This window comes from Falco cherrug, chromosome 4, assembly GCF_023634085.1.
Source record: "Falco cherrug isolate bFalChe1 chromosome 4, bFalChe1.pri, whole genome shotgun sequence".
In the NCBI taxonomy this organism is placed as follows: domain Eukaryota; kingdom Metazoa; phylum Chordata; class Aves; order Falconiformes; family Falconidae; genus Falco; species Falco cherrug.
In genome coordinates, this window is record NC_073700.1 from 22,030,623 (window position 1) to 22,048,745 (window position 18,123).

General features: G+C 45.5%; 1 long non-coding RNA gene across 3 annotated transcripts in view; it reads right to left on the bottom strand.

Moving 5' to 3' along the window:
• The window catches only part of LOC114017068 (uncharacterized), a 44,127-nt gene extending 34,814 nt beyond the window's left edge, over positions 1 to 9,313 (bottom strand). For all 3 annotated transcript variants that reach the window (XR_003561916.2, XR_003561910.2, XR_003561911.2), the window contains exons 1-6: positions 8,878 to 9,313; positions 6,136 to 6,243; positions 5,966 to 6,046; positions 2,284 to 2,413; positions 1,498 to 1,577; positions 1,025 to 1,101 (exon numbers count right to left, since the gene is read on the bottom strand). This is a non-coding gene — a long non-coding RNA (uncharacterized LOC114017068). The remainder of the gene's footprint in view (positions 1 to 1,024; positions 1,102 to 1,497; positions 1,578 to 2,283; positions 2,414 to 5,965; positions 6,047 to 6,135; positions 6,244 to 8,877) is intronic.
• Positions 9,314 to 18,123: the final 8,810 nt, after the last annotated feature.

Here is an 18,123-nt window from a genome sequence, read left to right on the forward strand (position 1 = left end):
ATCTTATCAACCAAATTAACCTGCTGAGGGTATGCCTGTATTCCCCACCAAAGTAACTGGGAACGGGAATGGGTTCTGAATGTGCTTGTTAAGTGCTCACGATCAATACAAATCTATTTTTCAATTAAGTAGAAGATACTGGGTGTACACGTATTGCCCGCAGGCCAAAATATTTTTGAGCAAAACCGGATTCCAGAATATAAAGTTGTGTTGTTTTTGCTCTGTCTTTTAAATGAGCTTTACCAGCATGCAACTCCAATCCTTGTGAACTCTGCAGATTAAATTTCCTTGCAGTAATGACCACTAGGAATTAGTGAAATGTTAATCTTCCCACCTGCTGTGTATGATTATACATGAGTCTAATCAACCTGATTACAAAAGAAAGCAATTTCTGCTTTTACGGAAATCTGTTGTCTGCTTTAGTTCTTCTTGAGGAACTACAAAATTCTTTACCCTATATTTCAGAGCAAAAATAATAATTAAATTAAAACATGTAAAGGGGAGAAATGGAGGGGTGATAGTAATTGCTTTACAACAGATACAGTAATTGATGCTCTGAGGATTTATTTCAAAGCATAGAAGTCGAATTAGAAACCTAGCTTTATCTGGATTTGAGTTGCTTTGATGAAGTCACTGCATCTTTGTGTCTTGATTTTCAGCTAAACTGTTCTTAATGAGAATGCTAATAATTACAGTAGGACTAAATTGTTTTAGGGACACAAGAGGATGACAGACAAATTTTTATTTCATTTAAAGCTACAGCCACAAATGTGACACTTTTCCTCTGTCAGCCCTGAAACGTGCTGGATGGGAAAAGGAGGGAATGCAGGGAATGCACCAGCTGAATTCATCGAAGACAGCTACTTAATGCACTGAAGGCAGATCATAAAGACAATTTTAAAAGCTACATCTAATTGTATTTCTTGTGTGAAAGATTTGTTTGAGCCCCCATGTACTGACCTGCATTAAAAAAAAAAAAAAAAAAGAAAGAAAAAAAGGCAAAGTTTAGACTGGATCCACACACCTTCTGAGCAAGCACTGCAGAGCAAAGGTATTTTCCAAGTCACAAATCCAGGAAAATCAGAGTCGGAGTACAGAAATCTGAAAAATATAAGGAACATAGAGCAAGGAACAGCGTAATGTAGTCTACTTTATTCGTCAATCAAAACCACCATTTTCTTCTCAGCAGCCACCAGCCCCGGACCGCCTGAGCTCCCCCCCAGCACAGTTACAGTCATCTCCAGCCTCGCACTGCGCATGGAAACATGGAATAATCCCTGGATTGAAAATCATAATATCGAATCATCTGATTCAATATATTGCTGCTAGTTATCTGAAACCATCCAGGACCTGATGGGCATTATTCCACAGGCAAGCTTAATATACCCCAAGAAATACGATGCCAATTATGAAACCAGTGTTTCTCAGCACTTTGCATGCAAGGAGCAGGAGATAACGGGGATCTCCATGGTGACAGTGGAAAGGTAGCTGGGTTACCTGAATGATAATTCTGATTCTTCCATCTGATCTTCATGGGCTTTTCACTTTTCATCTTTACCTCTGAATGGGTTAGCTTTCTAATGGAGAGGAATTGACAAATATCCCAGTGTTCCTTAGAGGAAAAGCAAATCTTTTCTGGTATAGACTCCTGCAACTTAATTTGACTCGACAACTGTTACAGGGAGAGCTGCTCGTCGTAGTAGGGAATTTGCCCTCTACACATACCCAGCCAGCTTTAAACTGGGCTACAGAAAAGAAATATAGAACAGAATAGAAAAGACCTTGCTAAAGTAGATCTCCAAAAACTCCTACGTGACACTGCCTTCCCCCTGGACCTGTGCCTGGGGGCAGTCCCAGCCCCCCCCCCCCCCCCCGGCTCTGCCCAGTGCCGCAGCTCCGCTGGGAGCCCAGCTCACCTCTGACCTTCCCTTCTGCTCGCTGCTCCCACAGCGACACAGAACAGAGGCCAGAAAATCAACATGCACTGAATTCAGGGCTTTCATAATTTGTAAGGCTCTCATCCAGTTTGCAATTTGGAGAAAAGTTCTACGGGGATCCCAAAGCAATCTATCACTCTAAGGCAGAATTGACTTTCATCGATTTCAGAGAGGGGTGCCTTCATCGATTTCAGAGAGGGGTGCCATGGCCACCGTGGCCACCAAAGCCGGTGCTCCCTGAAGTGCAAAGCGGCTGCTGCCTTCCTCTCCCCCTTGTGCTCTTTAACTGTGTGCTTATTCGAAAAGCTGAGCGCTTCTCAGTTTGGTTCATTAAAAACTTCAATACCTTAAACAATCTGGTTTCTCTCAAGCTTTGGGTTGTGCGGGAATATCCTTGGAAGATGAGCCACAAGCCTGGGAAAGGACCTCGGGGCTGCAGGTGAGATCGACATCCTGACTCGGGCACCCAGCGACCTCTGCAGCATGAGGGAAAGCAGTTTCACATGAGAGATATCTAAATATATATATATATATATATATAAAATAACATGTGATCTCCGATTGCCTCTGTCAGCTATAAAACTCCTCTCGAAACACTCTCCAAGCCCCTCCTGAGGGCGGAGGGAGGAGAGGACAGACCCATCCTGCTGCTGGCATCCCCGGCCGGGTGGTGGGGGGCAGCCGCCGGACCCCTCTCCAGCCCAGCCACCGCCGGCTGCTCACTCCCTGAGATCTGAATGGGACGAGGCTTCATTAAAATCATTTTCCTGCCCTGTGTTTGATGCAGCCGTACGGATAAGGCGCTGCCCCAGCTGCGTGCTGCTACTCACAGCTGTCACTCCGGCAGCGCAGGGCTTCACGGGGAGCGGAGAACAAAAGCGAAGACTGATCGCTGTGCAACCACCCAATTAACTCCTGCATTTTTGTTTTTCATCTCCTTCTGCTTACTGGAGAAATAAGTACAATAGATCATTAATGCTGACGTTTGCGACACTATGCAGTCACCTTCTCCCCCCGCTTCACTCTGCCACGTTACCTAACACCTGGTAGGGGATTTAAAAGGATTCTCTCCATCTCATTTCATATATTAGTGCTAAGTTTAGCTTCTGTAGGCAACAATCTCTGTTTAAACTTTAATAAAGAAGTATGTTTAGAATCTCAGGGGCACACTCTCTGCTCATTTGAAACAAATGAGGATTATATAAGGAGGAACATGAGCTACAAATAGGATTCATAAAATTAATTGGCTCTAAGCTGCAGCTGAGCGGAGCTGAGCCATCAAAAGTGACGGGTGGCCAAAGCACATCTGTTCCACTTGGCCAACCCTGGGGGCCGGGTCCCTGCCCCAGCCCGGTGCTCCTGTGGCTCCCACACACCTCTCAGGCTCTGCCCCAACGCCGGGCTCCTGCAGAGCCAATGGTCCCGCTGCTGCTGCCGCGGTCCCAAAGACGGTCCAAGAGCTCCGAGCTGCCTCAACGTTTTCATTTCTGTGGTGCCACGTAGGTTCTGCCCCACGAGAGGAGTGTGGATGCTGCCCACAAGTTTGGCGTACTGCAGGGTACCGCCCGATCGCTCCTGATGAATCAAAACATCACGGCACATGCTTGAACATTCAAACGAGGTGAAAACCCACACTTCTTTCTTTGGCTACAATCATCAGTCCAGTTGCCAGAATTCCTCACACAAATCTATGCCTGCACGTGCTGTGCTCGAGTCGTTTGTTGGACTAGAAGCCACAACAATGTTCTATATACTGATGATATCACATATCACGCTGCTAAATCCATCTGAGGAAATTTCTGGAATTCCTTGCAGGAGCCTGTCTGCTACCTCCTCCAGAGCGCTCCAGCCCCGAGACATGGCCGGGAGCGGGGCAGCTGGGCGGCCCCTCTCCATTTAGCAAACTGCAGCTCACTGCTGGGAGCATCACTTACAGCTGCCGTGCCTCAAGCAGCTAATGTAAAACCTTCAGCTGAATCTCCCTAATTGCATTTAAAGCACCATATATATATATAGGTATGTATAAATCTAAAATAGCTTCCACATGTTCTTCCATTCCAGAGCTCTCTGCAGTTACAAAGCGCTGAGATAAGCGTGCTAAATTCTGCCGAGACATGCATCCCACCCCTTCCCCACCACAAAGCCCAACCTGTGCCAGGCTCCTAGTACTTTTTAGCAACAAGTTATAAGAACTCATCCTAAGCAGCGACACATAAACAGAAAACAAGTAAAAAGCCTCAAGCAAATGCTGAAGGAGATGGAGCCCTGCTCCTGGGTTGTGTGGAAGGGCACGGCTCAGACTCCATGCCACAATTCCCGTAGCTCTGGACGGGCTCCATCAGCTCCCCTGGATGCATGCCATGAGCATCTCACCTGAGATGCAGTGGGTTTGCACACCGAGACTCCACAATCAGCAAAAAATGAAAAAAAGTGGGAGTAAAACTTCTCTTGCTCCTAATCAATAACTGTAATATCACCAGGAGTATAAAGACTGAAAAAGACAAAATCTCTTCAGCTTTCCTTTCTCTGAAGACTCTATCCGCTAAGCAAGGCTGTAGCTCATTCACAGCTACTGAAATTATCCTTAATTTCTCAGTTGTGTTTTACACACTATCACTGACATTTTAGTGAATGGCATAACCAGTCAGGACAAAACAGTTTATGACGATGTCCTTGGGTAACGAACATACCAAAATGGTTACTAATGAAATAGGGAAGCAGCAGCATGACCATTTTTCTGTAGCCCCAACGCAGCCCTTTGACAATTTTGGCCACTCTTGATAGCTCACGAAGGAGGCTGACATCCCTCCTTTTTTTTTTTTTTTTTTAAAAAAAAAACAAACTTAAAATAACTGGCATCCACACCAAACAACCTCCCCCCCCCCTCACATAACAAATGGCATTTCTCAATGCCCAGTAACCCCCGAGTTTAATACATCTATTATTTCCTTCCAGATAAATCACACCTACTTGGATGCCACCAGGACCAAGGACCAACGTGAAGAGCGGGTGCTCTGAAGAGCCTCTGGGTAAAAAAGCAGCGATGAGGTCTGCCCGGCACAAAGGCAGGGCCCAGCTCAATCATGATGCTCAATTACTGCTCATCACGTTAACCTGTGGTTTTAATTCCCTAACAGCAACAGACTTACTAATTGCTGCCTGGGACAAATCCTTCATCCAATGAAACTCCTCTCGCAGCTATTTTTAAGGGCTTTCCCCCTGATCCAATACACTGTGTGGTGCTTTACACTGCTTGGAAGAGTCACTAGAGGACCACCCAAGTCTTCTTGGGTCTGTGCTGTTGATCGCACCCAGATACAGCAGCAGCAGCCATCACTCTGTCAATACCTTTCCCAAAAGAAACAGGACATGTGTGGGTTTTAGATTATCCCACAGAAAGAGCTAAGACTAAAATTTCCCTCTAGATTTCAGAGTGTCTGTGAGTCTTGCAGGTATTCAGACATGGGCTCTATTTGAAGAAAATGAAATCTTCCCCTGTTGATAACGTACTATTACAAGTATCACCTGCTCCTCCGTGCTGCCCCCACATACACACTGGAAGTAATTGAGAAAGTAGTGGTTTGCAGATTGCTGTGTACAGGGGACAGCAGACACCACCATCACTTGTGTAGGAAAAGGGAAGCTGGAGCTGTGACAAACCAGTATGGCGCTGGCTTCTGCTGCTGGGAGTCACACCGTCACTCCTAGTTTGTGCAACTTAGTTCATAGTTGTCAAAACAGGCGCTCACTTACGTACCTGCTATAATAAAATTAGTCAAAATCACATCTTCACCTGTAGCATTGGAAATATTTTCATATCTAAATTTTTCAGTCTTAGTGCAAACATATTACTTTTGGCAGACATTACAAAAGAGAAACGGAATAACGTTGTGATGCTTTATGTAATGCCGTATCTGGCGAAAAAAAATTAAATAATGCTGCCTATATGTCTGTGACTGTAAATACACATCATTTACCACTTAAGTAATCAAATTCTGAGCATTTCCAAATCTTGCAGAACATCCAACCTTTTCCCTGAAGCATTGAAATCTTGTCACAGAGCTCACCACCCATGGCCATCACACGGAGTCGTATATCACTTCCTGAACCTTAGGTTTGAAGGAAAATAAATTTAAAAATTATTTTTGGAAAGAAAACAGCTGGGGAGTCTTCAAGATGAAATTAGAACATGACCAACCTTGAGAGACACGAACAGAAATCATGGTCCTGTTTCAGAAGCAAAAAGCAGACTCTCAGCTCCAGTTGGATGGGTGACTCGCCACCCTCTGACGACTTTTAGGCAAGCCTAGAGATGGAGAGGGAAAACAGGGATATTGTGCATGCATGGTGGAAAGGCAAGTAAGTATTTAAGGGACCCACTGCAGATGGGGAAGGTGAGTTCTATTTAAACTAACCAAATATATCAACGCGGCCAGCCTTTCTTATTTTAGGAAACACATCCTATATTCACCAACTGGCCAAAAGCAAAAGGATCTACAGCACATACCTTCATGATAGGAAGGAGCCTGGACAAAACTCAGAGCAGGTGATGCCAGCGGCTCCCGGCGTGTCCCACCTCTCCGTGGGGGTGGCTTGTGCAGCTCAGTCCCACAGACACCTCTGATCTCATCCCTCAGAGCCCAGCCTGCTGGCTGTGCCCCCCCAGCCAGGGGTGTCCAAGTACCCCATACGCCAGCACAGCCTGATGTTCTCACATGATATCATCCCAGCTGCCAAACCACGTCCAAACTGCTCGAAACCAGCACGTGGCATATTAAAATACAGCAAGAGCATCCTGCGCGCTTCCTTGCACAAAGTAGGGTGACGCATTTTCCACACATATTGTTGGAGCATTTAATTTTCTAACCTTTCCTCTTGTATGACACGGGAGACAGCCCTGCTACTGTTTTCCTACAGCAACGGGCTGCTTCTGCAGCCACATGCCATAAAGCTATGTACACTCTCAGCCCTGCCCCCACTAAAGCTGATGGCAAAATCCCCGAGTGTCTGGAGGAGCCCAGGACCTGGGCTCAGCAACCTTCTGCTCCAAAGCAAAGCAAGCACTCGCTTTTCACTGAGCCTCCTCACACACCAAATACTATTCAAACACATTTATGATTTTTGAACGGGTGTCTTCAGCTGGAACCTCAGAGACAAGTGCAGAGGGTTTATCTAGTGGTAACAAAAGCCTCATGGCATTTCTTAGATAGAAAGAAAACTGAGTTTAGCAATTATTCATAGCCTTACATACATTCTTGCAGACAGCCAAGCTGATTTGGCAGACTGAAGCTAATTGGGTTTACAGTAGAATGAAGCTTTGATTGAAGTGCCTCGCTTAAAAAAAAAATAAATTACCCCCCTCCATACCCCTGATAACATTACTCTCGAGCATGTTTTAACAACCACCCCACATATTACCAAAGAAGAAATGCAGAGATTTTTATTGCTTTACCAAGCAAAGACCCACAAGTGAATAATTCCGAACTGTTTGATCTGCTGTATTCTGATCCATAATTTAGCGGCTGCAGAAGGGCTGCGTGTGGCTGACATTTCAGGCTGCTTTTGAAGTTCACGAAACCCCTGCAGTCACCAAGGGGAGGGACCCTGCTTGGGAAGCCAAGGTGGGCACTGAACAAAAGGTGGGTGGGAAACAGCTCCACAGCTAATGCCCAAAAAATTGGTTACAAAAAACTGGAGAATGGAAATTAATGTAGCCTCGAGTTTACTGAGTAAATAATTCAAATTCTACTGTGGTGATTTATGAAAATAAAAAGACATATTTAACAAGCCCAGCAGGCAGCAGGTGCCCCTATTTTTACATGTTAAGAGACAAAATAAAAAAGCAGAAGCTTTTGCTTCACTGGGCTTTTTTCCTATTTCATGGTTACAGTTTAAAATAAAAGAGCTCCTGTGTGCTCCAGGGCTATGCTGTGGGTTTCAATTTCCACACAGCCACATGGAGAACCCTTCCAGGCGTTCCTGGGTATTAACGGTTCTAGGGGAGGTTTTACAGAAATGACACAACCACCTACACATTTCAGAGAAGACAGTTTTGCAACAGCCTGGTGCAGGAACCACTCAATACAAACCTGGTGTTCGTGTGCTCTTCAAGGGCTTTCCTAAATCAATATGTTTATAATGCCACATAGGAATTCAGATCACTGACCAAATCTTTGTAACAATTCTGGGTTACTTTGCGGGGAAAAAGCCAAAATAGTGGCACAGTACCTACGTTCTTGAAGCAAATGGAAGACGGAGGTATACAAAGACAAGATGAAATGGAAGATGGAGCCTTCGTGGGAAGCAGAAGAAAAACAAGGTCCCACACATCAGCTAGGATGGGAAACAGGAAAGGAAAGAGTGCAAGAGTGAAGGCTAAACTAGCTAAAAAATCTCGTGATTTATCATAGAGTCAAAGAAGGTTTGAGTTGGAAGGGACTTTTAAAGACCATCTAGTCCATCCCACCTGCAACGAGCAGGGCCATCTTCAACTACATTACATTGCTCAGCATCTTGTCCAACCTGACCTTGAGCACTGCCAGGGACGGGGCAGCTGCCACCTCTCTGGGCAGCTTGTGCCAGTGCCTCATCACCCTCATCGGAAAAAAATTATTCCTTATACCTAGTCTGAACCTACCCTCTTTAAGTTTAAAACCTGTACCCCTAATGAACTGTTATTTATGAAGTTGTGTCTCATCACCCTTCTGTATGGAGTGATTTATAGACAACTAGTGCAGTGGAGACAAGCTGACTGACTTTGACTTCATGCTCAGGCAGCGAGCTGGGCATCATTTCATCCCTCAGGGGCAGCCACTTAAAACCAGCCATATTCAGGGGTAAGGAGCAGCTGGCATTAGGAAAAATAGGCTTAAAACCCCCAAAACCAAACCAAACCCCAAAACCACAGAGAAGGAAGCACTGGGGTGAAAACCCTACTGACCTGAGCAACCCTCAGATGATGTGGGGAAGGAGCTCCATCCACTGCACACTCTCCCTGCCATTTCGTTCCTCTGCCAGCTTTACATATTTGATGGTTTCAGAAGAAAATCCAGTCTTCAAAGGTGATGGTCTGCCCCTCTGCCAGCCTTATCAATCTCCATCCACGGGGCCAGGCTGTGCTGCACATCAGCACCTTTGTCGTTGACTCCCATATGGATCATTGTGTGAAAATGCCTAATTAAGAGAAGATGATGAGATTTTTAGAAAGTAAACCTTATGACTTTCTGCAGAGGAAATGTGAGCAGTAGTGCTGTATCACGAGAGATGGTAAGTACAGGTAGAGAGACAACTTTGAAGGCAAACTGCTGCCTCAGAGTGTCGTGAGTTCTCAGAGGTTTAGACTTCAAAATTACACACTTCATGCACTGTATGTTCGCAGCCTGACAGCAGGATTCCCCCGGAGAGGCTGGGGAAGGATCCTCACAGTACTGTGCACAGTGCTTTGTCAGATGAAAAAATCCAGCAGACAGTGATTGCAGATCAGAGGAGCTTACAGCTATTAAATCCAACAATTTGCCACTCTCCAGATGCAGATCAGGACCATTCACTCCACACGCCTTAATAAATGACCCTGCTTCTAAAATGCAGCACCACGCCTGACAGATGAATGGACTACTAATTCAGATTTGTTTTTTTGACAACACACAATAACAGAATATCAAAACTCCCCCGCAACCCCCCAGCCGACCCCACTTAAAGACGCAGCAGCAGTTGTGCAGATGCGGAGCCCATACGCTGTGCCACGAGGGCTGCCGGAGCCGGGGCCACCACTGCCTCGTGCAGCCCTGAGCCAGCTCCGGACCGGGCACACAGACCGACATTATCTCGTGAGATTATTTAGCGCCGTGCTTCCCCCCTGGAATGGGGAGGACAGGGAGAGCCTTCCCGCAGGTATCTGTGTGCTGGCTATGGTAAGTCATGCAGAACACTTTACAAACTGCAGCACGCCAGCAAGCTGACTTTCCACCAGCTGTAAACACCCACTCTGTATCCCTCGAAGGCAGAATACACAGCCCGCCAGCCCTTTAGAAGAGTTGTTTATCACCCTGCTTAAGCAGCGCTACTTAAAATAAGCGGGGAGGTGCGTGGCCCCTCGACACGCCAGCTCCCGAGGCACGGGCAGCGCAGCACCACACTGTACCGGGGCTCCATGCACACCATCAGCCGTGCAGTCACTGACAGAGGTTGCCGCAGCAGTTGGAAATAATTCGGCCAGCATTAAAAATAAAGAAATAGACTCATTTTTATGACACAATGCATAAAGTGCCTGGCTTCTGCTGAGAGTCAAAATTTGGCCTGTTTGGTTAATTTGATTGGATGCCACAAGCGAGGGCATGATTTGAAACCACAAGTCATTCTTCTCCTTGGAAGAGTGGATAACTGAGTCTATTAATCTGACAATACATTTAAACTGAGTTATTGTGACAAGGGACTTCCATTATCCATTTCATCTAGTTGCAAACTGTCAGAATAAATCTCAGGGGGTTAGGGAAAAAAGCTGCCTTCCTTTGTTTGCTGTTTTTACATGCCACAACAGTTTAGATTTGGTTCACATTAACTCATGATACCGTATAAACTGTATGGGGAGGGGGGAAGCTCACAGAAAACCCAGTACAGAAAATGCCAACTTTATGGTCATCAAAGTTTTTGTTTCTTTTTCTTTTTGTTGTTGTTGGTTTGGTGTTTTTTTTAAAAGAGGAGTCAGGACAGTAAAATTTGACCACCTGGCAGCCTCTTAATGTGGGCTCCAGTGACCCTTTTTTCTTACACATTTCTGTTTAACTGCAACTGTTTCTCCCTTTGGAATCACTTTCCTAAAGCTCTGGTTTTATCTTGCTTGTAAAGCAAGTTGACTTAAAGAGCAAAAATGCTTGTAACCAGAGATGAATCAACGTAAGGCACAACGGCGTAAGCAATGGCATCAAGCTGAAGATGTTAAACCGGAATCCAGAAGGCTGGGATTCAATCATGGCTCTACCATTGACTTCTTAAATGCAGGGTAACTTATTCCCTCAACAGTTATGCAGATGATGACACCTTCTTGTTATCCATCACTTGCTTATTTTTGTAACTAAACCTGTTCTAGTGGAAGAACAGTGTAAGAAGTGTAGTGGCCAGGCAGGCTGGTGCTGCAGAGCCCAGCGCCTGCTCTGGCACAAAGAAGATGGAGATAGCTTGGGGATGCCAACGTCGCCCATGGATGGCCAAAGAGGCATGCAAAATTCACACCAAATTCAAACCACCGTGTGCTCATGTGCATGAATATATATGAATGAGAGAAGGTAGGTGACAGCATGCCAAGAGCTGCCGGGGGAGCTGCTTTTCATCAGTCCCCACGGGCTGCAGCCCCGGCCAGCCCCCACTGAAGGGGATCTTTGAAGGTTTCCTCCTGCAGTAATGACACTTTAACCCCTGTCTAGCACTTTGTTGTCAATTATTCCCCTTAAGTTTCATTTCAAAGCCACTGTGAGCTGCAGGAAGTCCAGAGAGTGGCAGATGATATGCACAGCAACATGCCCCACACACACTTTAATTGCATCCTTTACAGATAAATATTACTTTTGAGAAGTGAATTTTAGAGGGTTTTAAGAAATGCTAAAAGCTAGCTGTGCTCCCATGCAAAACATAAGCATAAGCTCAAAGCCCAAGTGAACTGGAGGGGTGTGTGTGTGGAGATAATCAAACCCACATGTTTCTGAAGGGCAGATAAACCCCACGTTTATGAGGCAGTGCTCCTGCTTTGAGTCACAGCTCTGGATTTTGCGTCCAGGTTCACATTAAATGCGGCATAGGAGATGCTCTGACACAGCAGGACTGTCAGCAGTGGCGGGCTGGCAGCTGCCTCCCACTGACTTCCAGGAGCTGCAGCTCCCTCACTCAGCAAGTTACGCCAACCTGGATGTACAAACACACATATGGGCTGCAGGATTTTAAAGAAAAAAGGGGCTGCACTCTTAATAAGATTTATTTGAAACAAATAGTCCAGCCAGTCCCAGTACATAGAATATATTACATCCTGAAGCCAGGGGCAAGGGCAAAGGAAAAAAACCAAACAAACAGCTGTTCGTCTAAAAGTCTTTTACATGTTAGGTTAATTTCTTAAAAAGCCTCTGCTAAGAAATAAACATTGTGAATTCAACTAATTTTAATTCTACCCTCTCAGCACTATTCCTGTGAAACAATGAAAACTCTAATTCACGATCTTCCCCAAAGTCATCGTTTGGTCTCAGGAGGTGGTCGGAGGCTCAGTACAAAATGTCAGTGTCACAGCTTCACAGCTCGACGCTTGCTTTTGATCAGATTCTGGCAAGTAAGAATAGATGCAATATGCTCATTCCTTTACTGTCACTGCAGAGTATTCACTCGTTTAAATTATTTTTTAGGTTCTAGGGGGAACCATTAAAAAAACTAATCACAAATGGAAGGAACAGCAGCCGTATGTGGCCATAAAAAGACAATAAAGCATTTTAGGATACACACTTGTTATGATTTATACTCAAAACAGGACTAGAGGTAGCATATGGTGATTGCCATCAAGTAACATTTATTATAAAAACATGGAGATTTATCTCTAAACTTGATTGCATGCAAGAAGTTGCATTTACTTTAACTTATATTCAGATTGTTGTAATACCACAACTGTTTGGTCTTTTTTTTTTTAAATGGAGCCAGGTTACTACAACCCTCAGCCCATTGACTCTAAGCACTTTTATCCTTTAAGCACTTTCTTTTCACTGATGCTGACTTCAGCAGCGGACTCATGTGCCCAAAAGGACCCTCTCATTACTTCAAGGTTTCCTTTAATTTCAGCCTCTCAAACCTAGTAAACATCTTGGGTGATAGTTACTATAAATAGGGTATTATTGTTTATTGTAAATAAGAAATAGTATGTAAAATGATCACCTCAGTTTCTTCTTGCAGACTGAATCCATATGGCTGGGAGGAACACCAGTAAAAGCAGAAATTTACAGTAGAGACACGCCTCCAAGAAGGCAGCACAAATATTCTGAAGTATTCTTATTAAAATGTGGAAATTGTTAAATTTTAACACACATTTTACAGCTTCTATGTAGTACACCTTGAGGAGCAGGACAGAATACACCCCATTAGGCTGGGAAGACACCAGGCTGGCTGTACCTGGGGCAAGAACAAGGATGGGGCTGGGCTCAGGAGCGAAACACGACGTCTCCAGAGACCCCACGAGCCCTGGGGACGGCACAGCCTGACCCAGCCCAGCGCCAGGGGAAGGTGCCGGCAATGTACCCGTTACAAGTTTCGCTGCCCAGCTTCCCCCAGCAGCAAAGGCTGCTCACCAGTGCCGAGATATGGCAGCTCCCCTGGCTGAATCCTGGGGACCAAATCAGTCCCTGGTGGAACACATGCTCCTGATGCATTTAAACACTGAAACACATCAGCGATGGGGAACACAGGGTGCACAACCAAGTTCTGCTTTCATGGGCTATAAAAGTATAATTTTTAATTCAGCTGTAACAGACTGAAGCAGAACTGCCTCAATAAATAACCCATAGAAACAAATGAGTGCTGGATGGCTGAGATACTGAAATGTCACAAGACCTCTCCTCATTTATTTGCTGTTTTTTTCAGTATTTTTAATGCCCTGAATCCAGTCCAGGGCCACCTACACCAATACCCTTAAATGTCAGCACAGGCAGCAGCCAGCCGGGCAGCGGGACGTGCCTGCCGCTGGGGAAGGGGCTGGCTTTGGGGACACAAAGCCGGGAGCAGTGACACGGAGCTTCCCATCCCTCCTCTCCAAGAAGGGCCAGCCATAAAGGTCACTTGGTGCAGGGGAAGAAGCAAGCAGCCTCTCTGCTGCTTTGCACATAGCAGAGCTTGGGCATGAAAACCCAGCCTGCTGGCCCCATTCCTGCTTGCTAGCCTTAAAAAAACAAGAAAAAAATTAAAGAAATGCAATGATAGGGTACCACCTACAGCCCTGCCACTTGCTGTTCCTGGGTTTATAGTCTGCTCTTGTCCCTCTCCAGACAGATCATGTTTGAAGTCTAGGAGACCAAAAGGTCAAAGTTGTAAAATAACTGCTGTTTCCTTCCCCTCCCCTTCCTTCCAGCTCAAGAAAAAGGCAAGAAGTGGGTTTCCATTTTTTTTTTTAAGGTAATCATTCTGCCTCATCATTTCCATAGAAGCAAGAAAAATATACCACCCCCACTGGTACCCTTCTTGTCTGGCAGTGAACTTCTTCATACCTGGGTTGTAGGACAGAAGACTGCAAACAGAGCTAACAACGCAGAGCTGGAAAGCCATCACCTTCAGCCTCTGCTCCAGAAAACAGCCACACAACTGGACTAACCAACACAGCCCTTCCTTGGAAGTGGTTGAAATGAACATTCTGAAAGGCTGAAGATCATCAACACCTACTCCAGACTATGCCCTGCCGCTTCTGCAAGGTGCTGTGAAGCTGCTGGTTGGTGCCCAGACAGATGGGAGATGGAAACATGCAGGCCAGATCCCGGGCTGATGTAAACCTGTCTTCAGTGGAATTCCAGTGACCATGATGGAGAGCGGGGAGCGACAGGACTGGGGTATTTATTTCAATTAAGCAGTATAAAGCATCAGATCTAAACAGAGCTGTAGGCAAGGGATTTGGTTATTCAGAATTATTCTGCATTAGAATTACACTGGCTCTATAGTTCTATATTGTACTCAGACATTATATGAAATTAGTCACAACAGGGAGAAAGAATCAATCAGTCCTGGCTAAGGAATTGAGATAATAATGACTCATTTGACGAGATTGCTCTGGAAAATTAATAATGACGGTGGTAATTACTAACCTGGGATAGCTGCACTGCTCATTATTCTCCTTTTACTCTATTGAATGTTAAGTATTATGAAGACGTTTGTTAGAAACAGCCCTGTCTGCAGGCTCTCAGTCGCAGGCAAGGACTCCGAGAGGTCTGCAGTCCCTCCTCCTCTTACACTCACCAGGACACGAACCCAAAACCATGGCAATATTTGCTATATAGCACAGAGCAGCAGGTAAGATGTTCTTTGCCTGAGTTAGCGTCCTGCAAGGCTGTCACGTGGCGGCTCTGCTGCCTTTGCTCACCCAGGCCCAGGACCTGGCCCACCACTTGCTCGGGGGAGGGAAGAGCTGATGCACCTCCAAAGACCTCATTGCTTCATTAACTGTTTTATTGCCACCGTGCCAGCCATCAGTCTTCTTGCCGACAACAACTAAAAGCAGCACCTTTTAAGCCCATCACCCTGACTCCTCACCGCGTGAGACACGGCGAAGCCAAGGGCAGCAGGTTTCTGCCCAGGACAGGCAGCGATGTCAGGGAATGGGGAGACACCCCGAGCCGGAGAGCTCATCCAAGGCATGTTGGGGATAGAAAATGTTCTTTAATACAACCACAGAGAGATATTAGACTCTAAAAAGCTGTGAGTGACTAACAGTAAGGACTTCCAGCAGCTGTGCTCTCTAACATCTGTTCCACGCCCCACAGAGCACGTTGCACAACTTATTTATATTTTAAGTGGATCAGCAGAGGGTTTACCTTCTGTTGAGCAGCAAGCAATGAAACTGAATGCCCTGTAACAGGCAGGAGAAGAAAAAAAAGTTCTTTGGTAATGTTGAAGAGAAATAAATTTCTAATTTTCTGAGCAAGGCAGAGGTTTCTCAAAGCACAGTTATCCTCCTTGATTGAGGAATTTTGAACTCCTAGTAAACTCTCCTGATTACTCCCATTTTTCTGCCAAATTCTTTTTCCCAGCTGATTTCACTCCAAATTGCTTTCAGCCTTATGAGATGTGCTCTTTTAAGGCACCCTATATACATGTCATTGATTTTTTACTTTAATCCCTTAGTGACCAAATTGTGTTGTATGCTAACTCCATCTCTTTCTGTCAAGATTGTCAAACATGCAATTTTCCCAGAAGGATTCATGAATTTAAGAATGTCATCAATAGATTTTAGAAAGTCAGAGCACCTTTTCGTATGAGAAGTGTAAGCCACCTATACAAAGCCCCCGCTGGGCAGCTTCCCCCCCTCTGCAGCCATCCCTGCCACTCTCTGGGGAGCTGTAACGTCACCATGGGACCCCAGTTGCACCCCCCAGCTCAAGCAAGAGGCAGCAGCTAAAGCTGGTTTAGCATCCCTGCCTTGTCCCAGCCTCCTCTCAAAGGACTCACAGTGCTTGGGCAATGCAGTGCCCATACACACCTCAGGACCTGATCCCACAGGGACGCTGTTCCTCTATGGGATCCACCCAGTCTTCTTGGCTGCCGGGATTTTACAGGCAGTGATGTCCCACCGGGACCATGCAGATCACAGCACTGCCCCTGGTAATGCTTAAACCCTGGCGAGCCATTGCTGGGAAACATCAAGGCTTTTTCATTTACAATTGTAGCACCATTAATGCCATGTACCTTTATGATTTCACCTCCTTTTTGTTCCATTAGATTGTTTTCAAGCAAGGCAAGAGCAGCCCTGTGTGCCATTCCATGAAACGTCAAGAACAGGGGACATGGGCTCTGCTGGGGTAAAGGAAGATGATGACAATATTCAACTGCAGTCTCTGTTTTCAGGTGTCTTGTTGAGCTCCTTGACAAACCTACTGCCACCCAGGCTTGTTGCTGCACTGTTCATACACCCAATTACTCTGGTACAGCATGGCACGACAAAAGCAATCCAGCCATACAATCCAAACGATATGCTTTTAGTTTAAAAATCCAGTTTTTCTTGTAAACCTCTTTTTTCCTATTTCCAGGACAGATCCTGGCTCCTTAATGGTACCAAAATCCATCTTCCAGAGGAAGTGGGATTTGGATTGCTGTTCTCCAGGGTTGGTGCTGCATGCACCAATTTTTTTTTTTTATTAATCTGTGCAGGACTGATGAAATACCCCAACAGGCTATATTTGCAAAGGTCCCCTGCTGTGCTAGCTCTGACCACTGCCTGAATATTTAAGAAAATAACCATAAATAGAGGTCACCTTATGCACATCTTAGAAGGCAATTTCACGGTATTTAAGAGAGGGCATCCACGAAATTAAATGAGACAAAGTCAACAGGAACCCAAGAATTACTAAGGAGATCCTGCAGCCATTAATCCACCAAGACAACATGACCAGAGACCCCGCTACACGACCCCAGAGCCAGCAGGTCTGTCCTACTGACTGCTCCGTGCTCTGCCTCTGGTCCCACAGACAACACCATCATGCATGGGTGCCAGCAGCCTTCCACAAACTGTTTACAGGGATCACTATGGCAGCAGTACTTGCATTTCCCAAATGATTCAAGACCAAACAGAGCTTTCCCGAAGAATTCAGGACGCAGTCACACTGGACGTTGAGCTCTTTTCAGTCTCACTATCAGCATCAGCACGCAGCTGCCTCTCACCAAGCACTTCTCACCGTTTGTCTTCCCAACAGGAAGGGACACATTTATGAGTCTGACTTCAGCTACAAGTGCTAAGTGTTGAAAATAACTGGCCTAAGCAGGTGGGAAATCCATCAGTTTGAGACCCGGGATCCTGAAGCCAGGATGACAGGAGCTGTTCTGCAGCACAAACGCCTTTAGCAGCTTATCTGAACCACGGCAACATTTTCAGTCTCAGTCTCTGTTTGCAGCTGTGCTTAGCTAAGACTAACATAGCCATTTATATAGTAACCTCCACCTGGGAGGATGTCACCTGCACGCACATTTCAAGAGCGAGCCCAAATTTAGTACACTCACAACCCTGGCTGACTGTAACACTTCAGACAATCCATGCCTGCTCTGTGCATTTCCTTCTCCAGCGTAAATAAAGGTACCAAATTTCTGTGCAGAAGTGCATGCAAGCTCAGAGAGTTAATTATTGTAATTATCAACTGAACAGACTCAGAATGCTAATCTGTTATAAAGTGGTCCACTAATTGGTGTTAAACTGTCATTAGCCTGCCATTTCCCATGTTATCAAGCTGACCTGGAGCACAGCACTGTTGAGAAACCAATCCATTTCTCATTTCTGGCAAACACTGATTGCAGATTTGGAGAAGAAAAAAAATAATCTACATACCTGGAACTGAAATTATTCTAACAAATGAAAACATCATTCTACTGCTTTAAATTACAGTTTTTTGGATACATGTTGCACTTGTACACACCTTTCCACACGCTGCTTTCTGCTCCCTCGGTGGTGCCTGTATCGGTCTGCTCGCTGACC